The sequence below is a fragment of the Ascaphus truei genome, chromosome 3 (assembly GCF_040206685.1).
Source record: "Ascaphus truei isolate aAscTru1 chromosome 3, aAscTru1.hap1, whole genome shotgun sequence".
NCBI lineage: Eukaryota > Metazoa > Chordata > Amphibia > Anura > Ascaphidae > Ascaphus > Ascaphus truei.
Window position 1 is genome coordinate 435,502,093 of NC_134485.1, and position 19,016 is coordinate 435,521,108.

Below are 19,016 nucleotides of genomic sequence, written 5' to 3' on the forward strand. Positions count from 1 at the left end.
ATATTTATAGACATTACATATAAAAAGATCAACGTAGTAAAAATTACAGTTAATATAAAAACTTTAGAAATAATTGTACTTACAGCTGGGTGGAGATGGAGCTGGGATGAGTAATCTGTGAATATCACCGGGTCTGTGTTACTATGGAGGGTGAGGTGAGTGTTATATACAGATTCTGATGGGAATGTGTCACTATAGAATCAGCAGACTCTGTGTGAGAAAGAAATCACATTATTTTATGGGTAAATATTTCATTTCTCGGGCAGAACATTTCATGTCACATTGTTGGAAACGAACAAATATCAGAGTTTACTGACTGTCTCGTGTGGTGAAGAAGGTGGGAAATCTAACTTTTGCTTACTGAAAACTGTGTGTTAAATCTGTTTTTTAGGGCTTTTTAAAAATATGTATGTAAAGGGGTCACCCCCGGTTCCCCTGATCTTCCCTTGCCCCTGCCTTACCCCTGTGGCAGTGGAGGAAGGGGACGGCGACTTCTCCCGGCGGGCACCGCCCTCTTGGTTGTGGCGCGAGCTTCGCCCATGCGCAGTAAAGATCGCGCACGCGGTCCCCATAGAAAAGAGCTGTACCAAGAACTACAATTCCCAGCAGCCTCAGGGGACTGCACTTTCACCCTTGTCACAGGCAGCATTGAAGCCAATAGAGCTGGCTGCTTCTCATGCTGCAGAGTTGCAACAATGTTGTGTGCAGACAGGGTTTTTTTCAGTCAGAGCGAGGAGCAGACAAGGGAAGGAGGTAGGGTACAGGAGTCAGTGACTCCCTGTACTAGGCCAGCAACCCCCAAGGCCCGAGATAGCCCTGACTCACCCAGTAGAGTGAGTGTTGCCAGGGACAGCCCTCAGGTTAGGGACCCTGTCACTTACAGCAGTTGGAGCAGCGGAGCAGAAGGGGAAGGAAGGGTGCAGGGAGCAAGTGAAGCTCCTGCATTGCGTAAGGCTCCCCCTCTCCCAGGTAGGCCCCAACTCCCCACCCGGTTAGTGGGTAATTGATAAGGGACGGCCCCAGTTAGGGACTCTGCCCTTAGTGTGAGTGCTGTCTTGTCAGAGTCACGGCTGTCAGTGCTGTGAGGTCTGACAAGCAGGCACAGTGTCTGTGCAGCACGGTTGCTGTGCGTACCAAGTAGGTGACAGTGCGTTACTGCAAGTACTAGGTGCTAGATAGTTAGAGTTAGGACCGGGAAGAGCAAGAGGGACGGGATAGGCCAGTTAACCCCTTATGTCCCAGGTAGGTCCTCACTCCCGGGACCGTGTCACGTTAGTGCCAGGGATAGATAGGGATACAGCGGACGCTGCGCTTCCTGAAAGGAGACTTGGGCTCAAGTCTGTGCCCAGAGAGAAAGACTATCTTCAGGGTGGGATCGCCCCTGGCGGACCCCAAGCAAGGATTTACCGGACCGGATCAGACGGGATCCCAGAGCGGCAGATCCTTTGTGAAGTCACTTGCAGGCCCGAGTGCAGGAGCACTCGGCAGGTACTCTATAAGTGCACCAACAGATCATAACATTCTCTTAACACATAGTGGCAGCGCTGACCACGGGACAAAGGGGTTGGGCTGTGGGCACCGTGTGGGGATGTTATAATGTTGTGATGGTACTAGAGATGATGTAATAGTTGTCCTTATTAGTGTTTGTTCATTCAGTAAACCTGTTATCCCTAATACTGGTGTAAGTGGTTTCTTGGTGGGTTCCTATGTTACGGTCATTCTACATTCCCATAGAATCCTACATAGGTGGAGGCGCTGAAACCAAGAAATGTTCCAGAGGATTCACCCCAGGCTCTCACTAGCGGAGGCTCAGGCCTCCTGTTAGCCTGCAGGTATATGCACCACACCTGGTAACACCGTATGTTCTCTGCACCCACACCATATCTGCCATTGGGGGGGGGAATACCCGTTACATTTGGAGGCGCTGCTGAGATACCACCTGGGGTGCCCTGTTCCATTTTTTTTCCAAATTGTCCCATTCCTATTTTTGTCACCATGTTTGTAAAGTCCGGACACGAGGTACTTGCCTGGGCTTTGAGGCAATATATAGAACCTGGCCAGGTAGTGGCGGTAGGAGGCATTCCCGCAATTATACCCGCGTTCAAGGTCCGGGAGTATATGTGTAAAATTCCTGGGTGGCCGTACTCATGTGTCTTAGATGAAGAACAAGATCCCACGTCCACATGGAAAACCATACTTTTTGTGGTAACCCACACTGCAGATATATGCCTGGCAGAGGCACCGTCCGCATTGTTTATGCCCGGGGCCCCGTCTGAGGGGTACCCCCTAGTCTACGCAGACCCAGCAAAATGGCATCTCCCGCCAAATCAGGAGAGCGCACGTGCTGCTGACTGCCAACCTGCACAGAAAGATGTTGCAACAATCTGTCCGGGTTTGGCGCGAAAATCAGAGCCCCTCCCCTGTGCTGTGAGTGACTCAGCACAGAGCCAGAACCACTCCCTTGTAGAAAGTGCCCTTCCTTCAGATTCCACCAGGGGGAGCAAGCACTGTGATCTTCAACCATAACGTTGATGCCGTAATAGACTCTTTGTTCTCTGAAGATGAGATGATGTATGGGGATGAGATAGACTGTCAGGGGATACACCCTAATGTGTATGTGCCCTGGCGAACGCCAGGAATGGAAGTCCTTGCACTAATGTGTCCCTGCCTGCAAGAAGCCTATTGAGAGGGAGCTACTTTGTCCCAGTTACCAATAGACTTCAAGACCACCGAGGTGGATGGGGAACCGTGTATACAGTGCTTTAGTCCCACCTGTGACTGTTCTAGAGGCGCACCCGGCGTGGGAGCCCGAATGAGAATGCTGCGGTGCCCGGTTCTTGAAGCCTATTACACCCCAGGCTACGGAGCCAGTTGAGAAAGAAGGGGGGAAGCCTGACCCCTCTGCAAAAGTGAGTGACATTGCTAATCAGTCTGTACTAATGCCAGAGGCCTCAGTGGACCCGTGTGTCCAAAACCATGTTGCAGAACCGGTTCCAGACCCTCTCAAAGGGGACGTCCTAGTGGTAGATGTGCACGTGTGGAAGGATGTAAATACCTGCCCAGGTGTCTCTACACCTGGGTGTCTCCGCAAAGGGTGTCCCGGCACCGCTTGGTCCAGCGCTGATCTGTACCTCCGCGTGGAATGGGGTCCCGCTGGACGTCCCACCATAAGGACAGTCTCTGGATCAGCAACACAGCTACAGGAACATGCAGCACACCCTTTCACTGGGTCCCTGCACTAAGGAACTGCAGAGGGTCTCTCCCTGCACTAAGGAACTGCACAGGGTCTCTCCCTGCACTAAGGAACTGCACAGGGTCTCTCCCTGCACTAAGGAACTGCACAGGGTCTCTCCCTGCTCTACTGCACAGGGTCTCTCCCTGCTCTAAGGAACTGCACAGGGTCTCTCCCTGCACTAAGGAACTACACAGGGTCTCTCCCTGCTCTACTGCACAGGGTCTCTCCCTGCACTAAGGAACTGCACAGGGTCTCTCCCTGCTCTAAGGAACTGCACAGGGTCTCTCCCTGCTCTAAGAAACTATACAGGGTCTCTCCCTGCACTAAGGAACTGCACAGGGTCTCTCCCTGCTCTAAGGAACTACACAGGGTCTCTCCCTGCACTAAGGAACTGCACAGGGTGTCTCCCTGCTCTAAGGAACTACACAGGGTCTCTCCCTGCTCTAAGGAACTACACAGGGTCTCTCCCTGCACTAAGGAACTGCACAGGGTCTCTCCCTGCTCTAAGGAACTGCACAGGGTCTCTCCCTGCTCTAAGGAACTGCACAGGGTCTCCCCCTGCTCTAAGGAACTGCACAGGGTCTCTCCCTGCTCTAAGGAACTGCACAGGGTCTCTCCCTGCTCTAAGGAACTGCACAGGGTCTCCCCCTGCTCTAAGGAACTGCACAGGGTCTCTCCCTGCACTAAGGAACTACACAGGGTCTCTCCCTGCTCTACTGCACAGGGTCTCTCCCTGCTCTAAGGAACTGCACAGGGTCTCTCCCTGCACTAAGGAACTACACAGGGTCTCTCCCTGCTCTACTGCACAGGGTCTCTCCCTGCACTAAGGAACTGCACAGGGTCTCTCCCTGCTCTAAGGAACTGCACAGGGTCTCTCCCTGCACTAAGGAACTACACAGGGTCTCTCCCTGCTCTAAGGAACTGCACAGAGACTCTCCCTGCTCTAAGGAACTACACAGGGTCTCTCCCTGCTCTAAGGAACTACACAGGGTCTCTCCCTGCACTAAGGAACTGCACAGGGTCTCTCCCTGCACTAAGGAACTGCACAGGGCCTCTCCCTGCTCTAAGGAATATATATAACACAGGTTTACTATATGGGCAAATAACACAATAACATCACATCACATCATACTGTATAGCAACACAGCCATGTTACCCTCTGCCACTAGCTGGCAGCTATAACCTTGTCCCTAACTGGGCTATACCTTTACACCCCCTTCCCAACCCCGTGTCCAAAGAGTCCAAGCCCACCCAAGTGTGTGAACAGGCCTGTCACATGTGAGGAGCAAGGTAAAGTTGGTGCACGTCAGGAAGGATGTAAATACCTGCCCAGGTGTCTCTACACCTGGGTGTCTCCGCAAAGGGTGTCCCGGCGCCGCTTGGTCCAGCGCTGATCTGTACCTCCGCGTGGGATGGGGTCCCGCTGGACGTCCCACCATAAGGACAGTCTCTGGATCAGCAACACAGCTTAAAGGAACATGCAGCAAACCCTTTCACTGGGTCCCTGCACTAAGGAACTGCACAGGGTCTCTCCCTGCACTAAGGAACTGCACAGGGTCTCTCCCTGCACTAAGGAACTGCACAGGGTCTCTCCCTGCTCTAAGGAACTGCACAGGGTCTCTCCCTGCTCTAAGGAACTGCACATGGTCTCTCCCTGCTCTAAGGAACTGCACAGGGTCTCTCCCTGCACTAAGGAACTGCACAGGGTCTCTCCCTGCTCTAAGGAACTACACAGGGTCTCTCCCTGCTCTAAGGAACTGCACAGGGTCACTCCCTGCACTAAGGAACTACACAGGGTCTCTCCCTGCTCTAAGGAACTGCACAGGGTCACTCCCTGCACTAAGGAACTACACAGGGTCTCTCCCTGCACTAAGGAACTGCACAGGGTCTCTCCCTGCTCTAAGGAACTGCACAGGGTCTCTCCCTGCTCTACTGCACAGGGTCTCTCCCTGCTCTAAGGAACTGCACAGGGTCTCTCCCTGCTCTAAGGAACTGCACAGTGTCTCTCCCTGCTCTAAGGAACTACACAGGGTCTCTCCCTGCACTAAGGAACTACACAAGGTCTCTCCCTGCAATAAGGAACTACACAGGGTCTCTCCCTGCACTAAGGAACTACACAGGGTCTCTCCCTGCTCTACTGCACAGGGTCTCTCCCTGCTCTAAGGAACTGCACAGGGTCTCTCCCTGCTCTAAGGAACTGCACAGGGTCTCTCCCTGCTCTAAGGAACTGCACAGGGTCTCTCCCTGCTCTAAGGAACTGCACAGGGTCTCCCCCTGCTCTAAGGAACTGCACAGGGTCTCTCCCTGCTCTAAGGAACTGCACAGGGTCTCTCCCTGCACTAAGGAACTACACAGTGTCTCTCCCTGCTCTAAGGAACTACACAGGGTCACTCCCTGCTCTAAGGAACTGCACAGGGTCTCTCCCTGCTCTAAGGAACTGCACAGGGTCTCTCCCTGCTCTAAGGAACTGCACAGGGTCTCCCCCTGCACTAAGGAACTTCACAGGGTCTCTCCCTGCTCTAAGGAACTGCACAGGGTCTCTCCCTGCTCTAAGGAACTGCACAGGGTCTCTCCCTGCACTAAGGAACTACACAGGGTCTCTCCCTGCACTAAGGAGCTGCACAGGGTCTCTCCCTGCACTAAGGAACTACACAGGGTCTCTCCCTGCACTAAGGAACTGCACAGGGTCTCTCCCTGCTCTAAGGAACTGCACAGGGTCTCTCCCTGCTCTAAGGAACTGCACAGGGCCTCTCCCTGCTCTAAGGAACTGCACAGGGTCTCTCCCTGCTCTAAGGAACTGCACAGGGTCTCTCCCTGCTCTAAGGAACTGCACAGGGCCTCTCCCTGCTCTAAGGAACTGCACAGGGTCTCTCCCTGCACTAAGGAACTGCACAGGGTCTCTCCCTGCTCTAAGGAACTTCACAGGGTCTCTCCCTGCACTAAGGAACTGCACAGGGTCTCTCCCTGCACTAAGGAACTGCACAGGGTCTCTCCCTGCTCTAAGGAACTTCACAGGGTCTCTCCCTGCTCTAAGGAACTGCACAGGGTCTCTCCCTGCACTAAGGAACTTCACAGGGTCTCTCCCTGCACTAAGGAACTACACAGGGTCTCTCCCTGCACTAAGGTACTGCACAGGGTCTCTCCCTGCTCTACTGCACAGGGTCTCTCCCTGCTCTAAGGAACTTCACAGGGTCTCTCCCTGCTCTAAGGAACTGCACAGGGCCTCTCCCTGCTCTAAGGAACTGCACAGGGTCTCTCCCTGCACTAAGGAACTGCACAGGGTCTCTCCCTGCACTAAGGAACTACACAGGGTCTCTCCCTGCACTAAGGAACTGCACAGGGTCTCTCCCTGCTCTAAGGAACTGCACAGGGTCTCTCCCTGCTCTACTGCACAGGGTCTCTCCCTGCTCTAAGGAACTTCACAGGGTCTCTCCCTGCTCTAAGGAACTGCACAGGTTCTCTCCCTGCTCTAAGGAACTGCACAGGGCCTCTCCCTGCTCTAAGGAACTACACAGGGTCTCTCTCTGCTCTAAGGAACTGCACAGGGTCTGTCACTAGGTCCCTGCCTAGCACACAGCTAAAGGGGCACAGGGTCCTTACCTAAGTGCACTGTGACATGTGGATAGGGGGGCACTGTGACCTGCTGATAGGGGGGCACTGTGACCTGTGATAGGGGGGCACAGTGACCTGCTGATAGGGGGACACTGTGACCTGCTGATAGGGGGGCACTGTGAGCTGCTGATAGGGGGGCACTGTGACCTAATGATAGGGGGCACTGTGACCTGCTGATAGGGGGCACTGTGACCTAATGATAGGGGGGCACTGTGACCTGCTGATAGGGGGCACTGTGACCTAATGATAGGGGGGCACTGTGACCTGCTGATAGGGGGACACTGTGACCTGCTGATAGGGGGGCACTATGACCTGCTGATAGGGGGGCACTGTGACCTAATAATAGGGGGGAACTGTGACCTGCTGACAGGTGGGCACTATGACCTGCTGATAGGGGGGCACTGTTACCTAATGATAGTGGGGCACTGTGACCTGCTCATAGGGGAGCACTGTGACCTGCTGATAGGGGGCACTGTGACCTGCTGATAGGGGGGCACTGTGACCTGCTGATAGGGGGGCACTGTGACCTAAAGATAGGGGGGCACTGTGACCTAATGATAGGGGGGCACTGTGACCTGCTGATAGGGGGGCAATGTGACCTAAAGATAGGGGGGCACTGTGACCTAATGATTGGGGGGCACTGTGACCTGTGATAGGGGGGCACTGTGACCTGTGATAGGGGGGCAATGTGACCTAAAGATAGGGGGGCACTGTGACCTAAAGATAGGGGGCACTGTGACCTGCTGATAGGGGGGCATTGTGACCTGCTGATAGGGGGGCACTGTGACCCACTGATAGGGGGGCACTGTGACCTGCTGATAGGGGGGCACTGTGACCCGCTGATAGGGGGGCACTGTGACCCACTGATAGGGGGGCACTGTGACCTGCTGATAGGGAGGGCACTGTGACCTGCTGATAGGGGGGCACGGTGACCTGCTGATAGGGGGCACTGTGACCTGTGATAGGGGGGCACTGTGACCCACTGATAGGGGGGCACTGTGACCTGCTGATAGGGAGGGCACTGTGACCTGCTGATAGGGGGGCACTGTGACCCACTGATAGGGGGGCACTGTGACCTGCTGATAGGGAGGGCACTGTGACCTGCTGATAGGGGGGCACTGTGACCCACTGATAGGGGGGCACTGTGACCTGCTGATAGGGGGGCACTGTGACCTGCTGATAGGGGGCACTGTGACCCGCTGATAGGGGGGCACTGTGACCTGCTGATAGGGGGCACTGTGACCCGCTGATAGGGGGGCACTGTGACCTGCTGATAGGTGGGCACTGTGACCTGCTGATAGGGGGCACTGTGACCTGCTGATAGGGGGCACTGTGACCTGCTGATAGGGGGCACTGTGACCTGCTGATAGGGGGCACTGTGACCTGCTGATAGGGGGGCACTGTGACCTGCTGATAGGGGGCACTGTGACCCGCTGATAGGGGGGCACTGTGACCTGCTGATAGGTGGGCACTGTGACCTGCTGATAGGGGGGCACTGTGACCCGCTGATAGGGGGACACTGTGACCTGCTGATAGGTGGGCACTGTGACATGCTGATAGGGGGGCACTGTGACCCGCTGATAGGGGGACACTGTGACCTGCTGATAGGTGGGCACTGTGACATGCTGATAGGGGGGCACTGTGACCTGCTGATAGGTGGGCACTGTGACCTGCTGATAGGGGGCACTGTGACCTGCTGATAGGGGGCACTGTGACCTGCTGATAGGGGGCACTGTGACCTGCTGATAGGGGGCACTGTGACCTGCTGATAGGGGGGCACTGTGACCTGCTGATAGGGGGCACTGTGACCCGCTGATAGGGGGGCACTGTGACCTGCTGATAGGTGGGCACTGTGACCTGCTGATAGGGGGACACTGTGACCTGCTGATAGGTGGGCACTGTGACATGCTGATAGGGGGGCACTGTGACCTGCTGATAGGGGGGCACTGTGACCTGCTGATTGGGGGCACTGTGACCTTCTGATAGGGGGCACTGTGACCTGTGATAGGGGGGCACTGTGAGCTGCTGATAGGGGGGCACTGTGACCTGCTGATAGGGGGGCACTGTGAGCTGCTGATAGGGGGGCACTGTGACCTGCTGATAGGGGGGCACTGTGACCTGCTGATAGGGGGGCACTGTGACCTAATGATAGGGGGCACTGTGACCTGCTGATAGGTGGCACTGTGACCTGCTGATAGGGGGGCACTGTGACCTGCTGATAGGGGGGGCACTGTGACCTGCTGATAGGGGGCACTGTGACCCGCTGATAGGGGGGCACTGTGACCTGCTGATAGGGGGCACTGTGACCTGCTGATAGGGGGCACTGTGACCTGCTGATAGGGGGGCACTGTGACCTGCTGATAGGGGGCACTGTGACCTGCTGATAGGGGGGCACTGTGACCTGCTGATAGGGGGGCACTGTGACCTGCTGATAGGGGGGGCACTGTGACCCGCTGATAGGGGGGGCACTGTGACCTGCTGATAGGGGAGCACTGTGACCTGCTGATAGGGGGGCACTGTGACCTGCTGATAGGGGGGCACCGTTATCTGCTGATAGGGGGGCACTGTGACCTGCTGATAGGGGGGCACTGTGACCTAATGATAGGGGGCACTGTGACCTGCTGATAGGGGGGCACTGTGACCTGCTGATAGGGGGCACTGTGACCTGCTGATAGGGGGCAATGTGACATGCTGATAGGGGGGCACTGTGAGCTGCTGATAGGGGGGCACTGTGACCTGCTGATAGTGGGCACTGTGACCTGCTGATAGGGGGGCACTGTGACCTGCTGATAGGAGGGCACTGTGACCTGCTGATAGGGGGCAATGTGACCTGCTGATAGGGGGGCACTGTGACCTGCTGATAGGGGCACTGTGACCTGCTGATAGGGGCACTGTGACCTGCTGATAGGGGGGCACTGTGACCTGCTGATAGGGGGGCACTGTGACCTGCTGATAGGGGGATCACTGTGACCTGCTGATAGGGGAGCACTGTGACCTGCTGATAGGGGGGCACCGTGACCTGCTGATAGGGGGCACCATGATCTGCTGATAGGGGGCACTGTGACCTGCTGATAGGGGGCACCATGATCTGCTGATAGGGGGCAATGTGACCTGCTGATAGGGGGGCACTGTGAGCTGCTGATAGGGGGGCACTGTGACCTGGTGATAGGGGGGTCTGACCTTGCTGATAGGTGGGCACTGTGACCTCTGATAGGGGGGCACTGTGACCTGCTGATAGGGGGCACTGTGACCTAATGATAGGGGGCACTGTGACCTAATGATAGGGGGCACTGTGACCTGCTGATAGGGGGCACTGTGACGTGCTGATAGGGGGGCACTGTGACCTGCTGATAGGGGGCACTGTGAGCTGCTGATAGGGGGGCACTGTGAGCTGCTGATAGGGGGGCACTGTGAGCTGCTGATAGGGGGGCACTGTGACCTGCTGATAGGGGGCACTGTGACCTAATGATAGGGGGCACTGTGACCTAATGATAGGGGGCACTGTGACCTGCTGATAGGGGGCACTGTGACCTGCTGATAGGGGGGCACTGTGACCTGCTGATAGGGGGCACTGTGTCCTGCTGATAGGGTGGCACTGTGACCTGATGATAGGGGGGCACTGTGACCTGATGATAGGGGGGCACTGTGACCTAATGATAGGGGGGCACTGTGACCTAATGATAGGGGGGCACTGTGACCTAATGATAGGGGGGCACTGTGACCTAATGATAGGGGGGCAATGTGACCTAATGATAGGGGGGCACTGTGACCTGATGATAGGGGGGCACTGTGACCTGCTGATAGGGGGGCACTGTGACCCGCTGATAGGGGGGCACTGTGACCTGCTGATAGGGGGCACTGTGACCTGCTGATAGGTGGGCACTGTGACCTGCTAATAGGGGGGCACTGTGACCTAATGATAGGGGGGCACTGTGACCCGCTGATAGGGGGGCACTGTGACCTGCTGATAGGGGGCACTGTGACCTGCTGATAGGTGGGCACTGTGACCTGCTGATAGGGGGCACTGTGACCTGCTGATAGGGGGCACTGTGACCTGCTGATAGGGGGGCACTGTGACCTAATGATAGGGGGCACTGTGACCTGCTGATAGGGGGCACTGTGACCTGCTGATAGGGGGCACTGTGACCTGCTGATAGGGGGGCACTGTGACCTGTTGATAGGGGGGCACTGTGACCTGCTGATAGGGGGGCACTGTGACCTGCTGATAGGGGGGCACTGTGACCTGCTGATAGGGGGGCACTGTGACCTGCTGATAGGGGAGCACTGTGAGTTGCTGATAGGGGGCACTGTGACCTGCTGATAGGGGGGCACTGTGACCTGCTGATAGGGGAGCACTGTGAGTTGCTGATAGGGGGGCACTGTGACCTGCTGATAGGGGGGGCACCATTATCTGCTGATAGGGGGGCACTGTGATCTGCTGATAGGGGGGCACTGTGACCTGCTGATAGGGGGCACTGTGACCTGCTGATAGGGGGCACTGTGACCTGCTGATAGGTGGGCACTGTGACCTGTGATAGGGGGGGGCACTGTGACCTGCTGATAGGGGGGCACTGTGACCTGCTGATAGGGGGCACTGTGACCTGCTGATAGGGGGGCACTGTGACCTAATGATAGGGGGCACTGTGACCTGTGATAGGGGGGGCACTGTGACCTAATGATAGGTGGGCACTGTGACCTGTGATAGGGGGCACTGTGACCTGCTAATAGGGGGGCACTGTGACCTGCTGATAGGGGGGCACTGTGACCTAATGATAGGTGGGCAACGTGACCTGCTGATAAGGGGGACTGTGACCTGCTGATAGGTGGGCACTGTGACCTGCTGATAGGGGGGCACTGTGACCTACTGATAGGGGGGCACTGTTACATGCTGATAGGGGGGCAATGTGACCTGCTGATAGGGGACACTGTGACCTGCTGATTGGGGGGCACAGTGACCTACTGATAGGGGGGCACAATGATCTGATGATAGGGGGGCACTGTGACCTTCTGATAGGGGGCACTGTGACCTGTGATAGGGGGGCACTGTGACCTGCTGATAGAGGGCACTGTGACCTGCTGATAGGGGGGCACTGTGACCTGCTGATAGGGGGGCACTGTGACCTAATGATAGGGGGGCACTGTGAGCTGCTGATAGGTGGGCACTGTGACCTAATGATAGGTGGGCACTGTGACCTAATGATAGGGGGGCACTGTGACCTAATGATAGGGGGCACTGTGACGTGCTGATAGGGGGGCACTGTGACCTAATGATAGGGGGGCACTGTTACCTTCTGATAGGGGGCACTGTGACCTGCTGATAGGTGGGCACTGTGACCTAATGATAGGTGGGCACTGTGACCTAATGATAGGGGGGCACTGTGACCTAATGATAGGGGGGCACTGTGACCTAATGATAGGGGGGCACTGTGACCTACTGATAGGGGGGCACTGTTACATGCTGATAGGGGGGCACAGTGACCTACTGATAGGGGGGCACAATGATCTGATGATAGGGGGGCACTGTGACCTGCTGATTGGGGGCACTGTGACCTGCTGATAGGGGGGCACTGTGACCTAATGATAGGGGGCACTGTGACCTGCTGATAGGGGGGCACTGTGACCTAATGATAGGGGGGCACTGTGACCTAATGATAGGGGGGCACTGTTACATGCTGATAGGGGGGCACAGTGACCTACTGATAGGGGGGCACAATGATCTGATGATAGGGGGGCACTGTGACCTGCTGATTGGGGGCACTGTGACCTGCTGATAGGGGGGCACTGTGACCTAATGATAGGGGGCACTGTGACCTGCTGATAGGGGGGCACTGTGACCTAATGATAGGGGGGCACTGTGACCTAATGATAGGGGGCACTGTGACCTACTGATAGGGGGGCACCGTGACCTAATGATAGGGGGGCACCGTGACCTGCTGATAGGGGGGCACTGTGACCTGCTGATAGGGGGGCACTGTGACCTGCTGATAGGGGGGCACTGTGACCTGCTGATAGGGGGGCACTGTGACCTAATGATAGGTGGGCACTGTGACCTGCTGATAGGGGGGCACTGTGACCTGCTGATAGGGGGCACTGTGACCTGCTGATAGAGCGACACTGTGACCTGCTGATAGGGGGGCACTGTGACCTGCTGATAGGGGGACACTGTGATCTGCTGATAGGGTGGCACTGTGACCTGCTGATAGGGGGACACTGTGATCTGCTGATAGGGGGGCACTGTGACCTGCTGATAGGGGGCACTGTGACCTGCTGATAGGGGGCACTGTGACCTGCTGATAGGGGGCACTGTGACCTGCTGATAGGGGGCACTGTGACCTGTGATAGGGGGCACTGTGACCTGCTGATAGGGGGCACTGTGACCTGTGATAGGGGGCACTGTGACCTGCTGATAGGGGGCACTGTGACCTGCTGATAGGGGGGCACTGTTACCTGCTGATAGGGGGGCACTGTGACCTGCTGATAGGGGGCACTGTGACCTGCTGATAGGGGGGCACTGTGACCTACTGATAGGGGGGCACTGTTACCTGCTGATAGGGGGGCACTGTGACCTGCTGATAGGGGGCACTGTGACCTGCTGATAGGGGGGCACTGTGACCTAATGATAGGGGGCACTGTGACCTGTGATAGGGGGGGCACTGTGACCTGCTGATAGGGGGGCACTGTGACCTAATGATAGGGGGCACTGTGACCTGTGATAGGGGGGCACTGTGACCTAATGATAGGGGGCACTGTGACCTGTGATAGGGGGGGCACTGTGACCTAATGATAGGTGGGCACTGTGACCTGTGATAGGGGGCACTGTGACATGCTAATAGGGGGGCACTGTGACCTGCTGATAGGGGGGCACTGTGACCTGCTTATAGGGGGGCACTGTGACCTAATGATAGGGGGGCACTGTGACTTACTGATAGGGGGGCACTGTGACCTGCTGATAGGGGGGGACTGTGACCTGCTGATAGGGGGGCACTGTGACCTGCTGATAAGGGGGGACTGTGAACTGACCAGACACACAGGAAACATGAAACAAAAATAACAATAAGTAACAATAAATTGATACAATAAAGAATCATAAATAATATATATATATATATATATCACATCATTAGTGCCAACAGAAAGGCACCAATAAACTGTCTGATATAATATTTTTTTTACTAATACTGGTCAGTCTGGCAGCATGACATAATTAAAAAGAAATAGATAACAACAATGTTTTATAAAAGCAAATTACATAAGATAAAAGATAATTAAAAACTATATGCAAACCTATGAATAAATAATGATGAAAATTAAATTAATAAGAGCTAATCACAGACACTGTATCAACCCTTATGTTTAAATCATCTACAAATATAATTTGAGAGAACTTCATTATAATAATAACAGCATAAAAGATGATATATTACAATTGATGAATAAATTGGGGGAACATATTGAGAACAACATACATAATTAAGAATACAGTCATATATATGAAAATACATAATGAACACTAATAGAAAAAATATTATAAACGGGAGAACAAACAAACGTTGTATGTAGGAAAGGGGAAAAAGAGGGGAGGGAAGGAAAGGGGGGGTGGGAACAGGCGGAGGGAAGGAAAGGGGGGTGGGAACAGGCGGAGGGATGGAAAGGGGGGTGGGAACAGGGAGGGAAGGGAGTGGGAGGGAAGGAAGGGAAAGAAGAAAGAAAAGGTAATATCCATAAATGTGTCAAACAAGGAAATGTTGTAACTCCCAATCAATGTTTATCGATGCAGGGTGCTGAGCATGAGTATCCCAAACCTGCTGATAGGGGGGCACTGTGTCCTGCTGATAGGGGGCACTGTGACCTGCTGATAGGGGGCAATGTGACCTGCTAATAGGGGGCAATGTGACATGCTGATAGGTGGGCAATGTGACCTGCTGATAGGTGGGCACTGTGACCTGCTGATAGGGGGGCACTGTGACCTCTGTACACACAAACACACACTGCATGGCCCACCTCTGTACACGCACTGAAGGGCCCACCTCTATACACACAAACACACACACTGCAGCCCCAACCTCTGAACACACAAACATACACTGAAGGGCCCACCTGTGTACACACAAAAAAACAATGCAGCCATCCACCTCTGTACACACACTGCAGGGCCCACCTCTGTACACACAAACACACACTGCAGCCACCACCTCTATATACACAAACACACACTGCAGGGCCTTGTGATGGTGAAGGGGTAACCAGGCCATTAATAAATAATTGGGGCATTGTGTGTGTCAGCTCTTCAACCCAAATGTGGCATGTAACTGCATGTGTAATAAAGATATGTTTGGGTTAGATAAGGCGTGAGTTTCCGGGGTGAATTTACGGTAAATGGTGTGAGGGTGTGTTTGGGAAGAAGGGGGCCAATATTGCGGGTTACCCCAAGGCATGCACTCAGGAATCTCCCCAGATTTCTGAGGACACGAGGAACACAGACCACCAGATCAAATCTTCCCTAGAAAGCAGTTTGCAGCTCATTGCCAAATCTCCCTGCTTCAGCACAAACCTGGGCAGTAAGACCAGGCAGGGGACTGAGTTACATTACAGGTCCCGGGGTATGACCAAATCCCAGAACCCAGTGAGGGGTTCCGGACCTCTCTCACCATGTATAAGGTGAAGAGGGTTGTAGGGGTTTTAAGTTAACATGTAGAGTGTCAGCTCTGCAGCCCGGTATTTTCTGCAGTGCTGTAAATGTATTTTAATTGTCTGTGCTAGGCATAAGGGGACCACATCATTATGCTGAGTTACATTGTATCAGTTATGTATCGTGTGTGCGCATGCAAGAGTGTTTCCCTGTCAACCACAAGAAAGGAAAACAGTTTTAAAACATGGCAGCTTGCTGCATAGCATATAAGCAGCAAGCTAACTTTGGATAGGAATGTCCTAGCGCTCTGATTTTTGCTATGCAGAGGGCTAGGGGGTAATCATTACAACGGTTATGGTTTCCGTATTTTAAACTTTTGTAAAAAGTAATGAATGAAAGTCCCCCCTCTTTTTGGTGTATTAAAATTATAAGAGCAAGGGCATTTATATTCAAGCAGGTGGAGCAGCGGAAACACTTGGTTTACACTGAACAGTGATTCCCAGAGATATGGCCAGTCATTCTGGCCAGTGAGTCATGAATAACTTAAGTCAGGACGTCTAAGACATCATGCTGAGATTACTCCAGAATGTCTAGGAAAGTCCGGACTTAAAAAGGTACCTACATTTTAAAGTGTTAAGTTAAGGGAAGTAAATGTAAACAGATTTTTCCTGCCAGATGTCCAGGGACAGATAGACAACATGTCGCCAGGGAAGTGGGCTTGGTTAGCTATGCTAAGCGGCTCAGGTGCGAAGTTAGCGCATGACCGTAGCATACCTTGAAGCCTCTGCCCGGCTCCATGAACTATTGACAAACTTTGCCAATAGGTGGGATGCGATGTTCCCACGCAGTGATAGGGCGTTTCGGGTTTTAAAAGTCTGTGCAGCCGATTGGGAGATAGATTCATCATGCAGTGAAAGATTTCATCTAAGCTTCAGAGTGTGGTACAAAGACTTTAACATCGAAACCAAGATTTGGTTCAAGAAAATCCAGCTTCTGGTATTCATAAGGACTAAGGATTTGCTAACCAATCCTGTATTGGGGGAACGAAAAGATTATCTTCTGCAGAGTAAGAGTGGTTGCGGAAAGCGCCACTAGCCAAAGACTGTTTCGTGGCTCTGTTTTGCGCACTAACCCCGTTCTTGGGAATTGGTGCCTAGAAACTTTATTTCTGTGAAGTTCGTTCCAGGAACATTTTATTTAGTTTTGCCCCTCCCCAGTAAGTGTTATTTCGTAGTATTTCGTAGATCAAGCTGTGCATGTTCATTTTGTAAATAAATCACAATTTATTTTATCTCATGTTTTGCTCAATCAAAGGATCCGGATATTACGGTGTTAAAAGCATTGGTCTCCCATGAAAGGCCCACCTCTATTCACACAAACACAGACTGCAGCCATCCACCTCTGTGCACACAAACACACACTGCACGGCCCAACTCTGTACACACAAACACACACTGCAGCCCCCACCTCTGTACACACAAACACACACTGCAGCTTGGGTTGCCAGCTTCTATTGAAGGCTAACCCGGAGTTAACATTTTTTAGAAGGTGATGGGAGGGAAGGTGATGGGAGGGAAGGTGATGGGAGGGAAGGTGATGACGGGAAGGTGAAGAGAGGGAAGGTGATTGGAGGGAAGGGGATGGAGGGAAGGTGATGGGAGGGAAGGTGATGGCTGTGGAGGTTATCGTGTGGAGGTGATGTCGGGAAGGGGATGGAGGGAAGGTGAAGGAAGGTAAGGTGACATCAGGAAGGTGATGGGAGGGAAGGTGATGGAGAGAAGGTGATGGAGGGAAGGTGAAGGGAGGGAAGGTGAAGGGAGAGATGGTGACAGTAGGAATGTGGGGGTAGGTGATCATGGGGAGGTGATGGCAGGAAAGGTGATGGCCGGGAGGTGATCGTGGGAAGGTGATGATGGGGAGGGAAGGTGATGGAGGGAAGGTGACAGTGTGAATGTGATGGTTGGAAAGTGATGGGAGGGTTGGTGATGGCGGGAAGGGGGTGGAGGGAAGGTGACAGTGGGAAGGTGATGGGAGGGCAGGTGATTATGGGACAGTGATGGGAGAGAAGGTGATGGCGGGATGGTGATGGAAGGGAAGGTGACGGAGGGAAGGTGATGGATAGGAAGGGGATGGTGGGAAGGTGACGGCGGGAGGGTGACAGGTAGGAAGGTGACGGGAAGGAAAGTGACATAGGCAAGTTGACCTTGGGAAGGTGACGGTGGGAAGATGACGGGGGGAAGGTGACGGCGGGATGATGATGGCAGGAAGGTGACGTTGGGAAGTTGATGGTGGGAAGGTGACCATGGGAAGGTGACAGTGAGAAGGTGATAGAGGGAAGGTTACGGAGGGATGGTGACGGCGGGAAGGTGACGGCGGGAAGGTGACGGATGGAAGGGGATGGTGGGAAGGTGACAGCGGGAAGGTGCGGCGGGAAGGTGTTGGTGTGAAGGTGATGGAGGGAAGGTGACGATGGGAAGGTGACAGCGGGAAGGTGCAGAGAGAAGGTGATGGCGGGAAGGTGACGGCGGGAAGGTGCTGGTGTGAAGGTGACGGAGGGAAGGTGACGGAGGGAAGGTGACTGAGGGAAGGTGACGGTGAGAAGGTGACAGGTAAGGTGAAGATGGGAAGGTGAAGATGGGAAGGTGATGGTGGGAAGGTCATGGCTATTGTGGAATTTGAAGGATTATAAGCAGGTGACCTTATGTCAGGGTCAGGTTCGGTGGGCCTAAGTGTGTCCTTCTAAAAGTGACCCAAAGGGCCCTGACCTGAGAGTGCTCACTGGGTCATTTAGCGGCGCTGAGCAGGGTCACAAGTTTGGGGCGACTTGCTGACCAATCTCAGGACGGTTTTGGGTTTATGGTTAAATAAAAGGCTGTGGCCATTTGATCAAACTTAAGGTGTCTGTTTATTGGGGTGCAGCGGAACACAGAAGGGCCAAGAATGGGGGTACATGGGTCATGCAGCACTGAAACGCGCGGGGTACATACAGTTGGGGCTATATAAATAAAAGTATACATACATACATACATACATACATACATACATACATACATACGTGTTTATTCTAATATGTATGTTTAGGGTACCAGTGAGATAGTGTGTGTGTGTCTGTATAGTGAATGTGGGGGTACTAGTGTACATGTCGTGTGTGTGTGTGTCTGTGCATTATCGTGTGTGTGTATTATTATGTGTGTGTGTGCATTATTATGTGGGTGTGGATTATTGTGGGTGTATGTATATTATTATGTGGGTGTGGGTGTGTGTGTCTGCGCATTATTATGTGTGTGTGTGCATGCATTATTATGTGGGTGTGGATTATTGTGGGTGTGTGTGTATTATTATGTGGGTGTGTGTGTCTGTGCATTATTACGTGTGTGTGTGTGTGTGCGTTATCGTGTGCTTGTGTGTGCGTGTGCATTATCGTGTGTGTGTACTTTTACTGAGGTAGGAGAGTACACAAACTGATGCTGAAATGCTATTTTATTGCAAAGTAAAAGGGAAAAGCAGCGTACAAATGATCTTTGTGATTATACGGTTACA

General features: G+C 53.6%; 1 long non-coding RNA gene across 1 annotated transcript in view; it reads left to right on the plus strand.

Annotated features, from left to right (window-relative positions):
* Positions 1–729: 729 nt before the first annotated feature.
* The window catches only part of LOC142491220 (uncharacterized), a 175,621-nt gene continuing 157,334 nt past the window's right edge, over positions 730–19,016 (plus strand). Inside the window, exon 1 of the long non-coding RNA XR_012800351.1 lies at positions 730–1,488. This is a non-coding gene — a long non-coding RNA (uncharacterized LOC142491220). The remainder of the gene's footprint in view (positions 1,489–19,016) is intronic.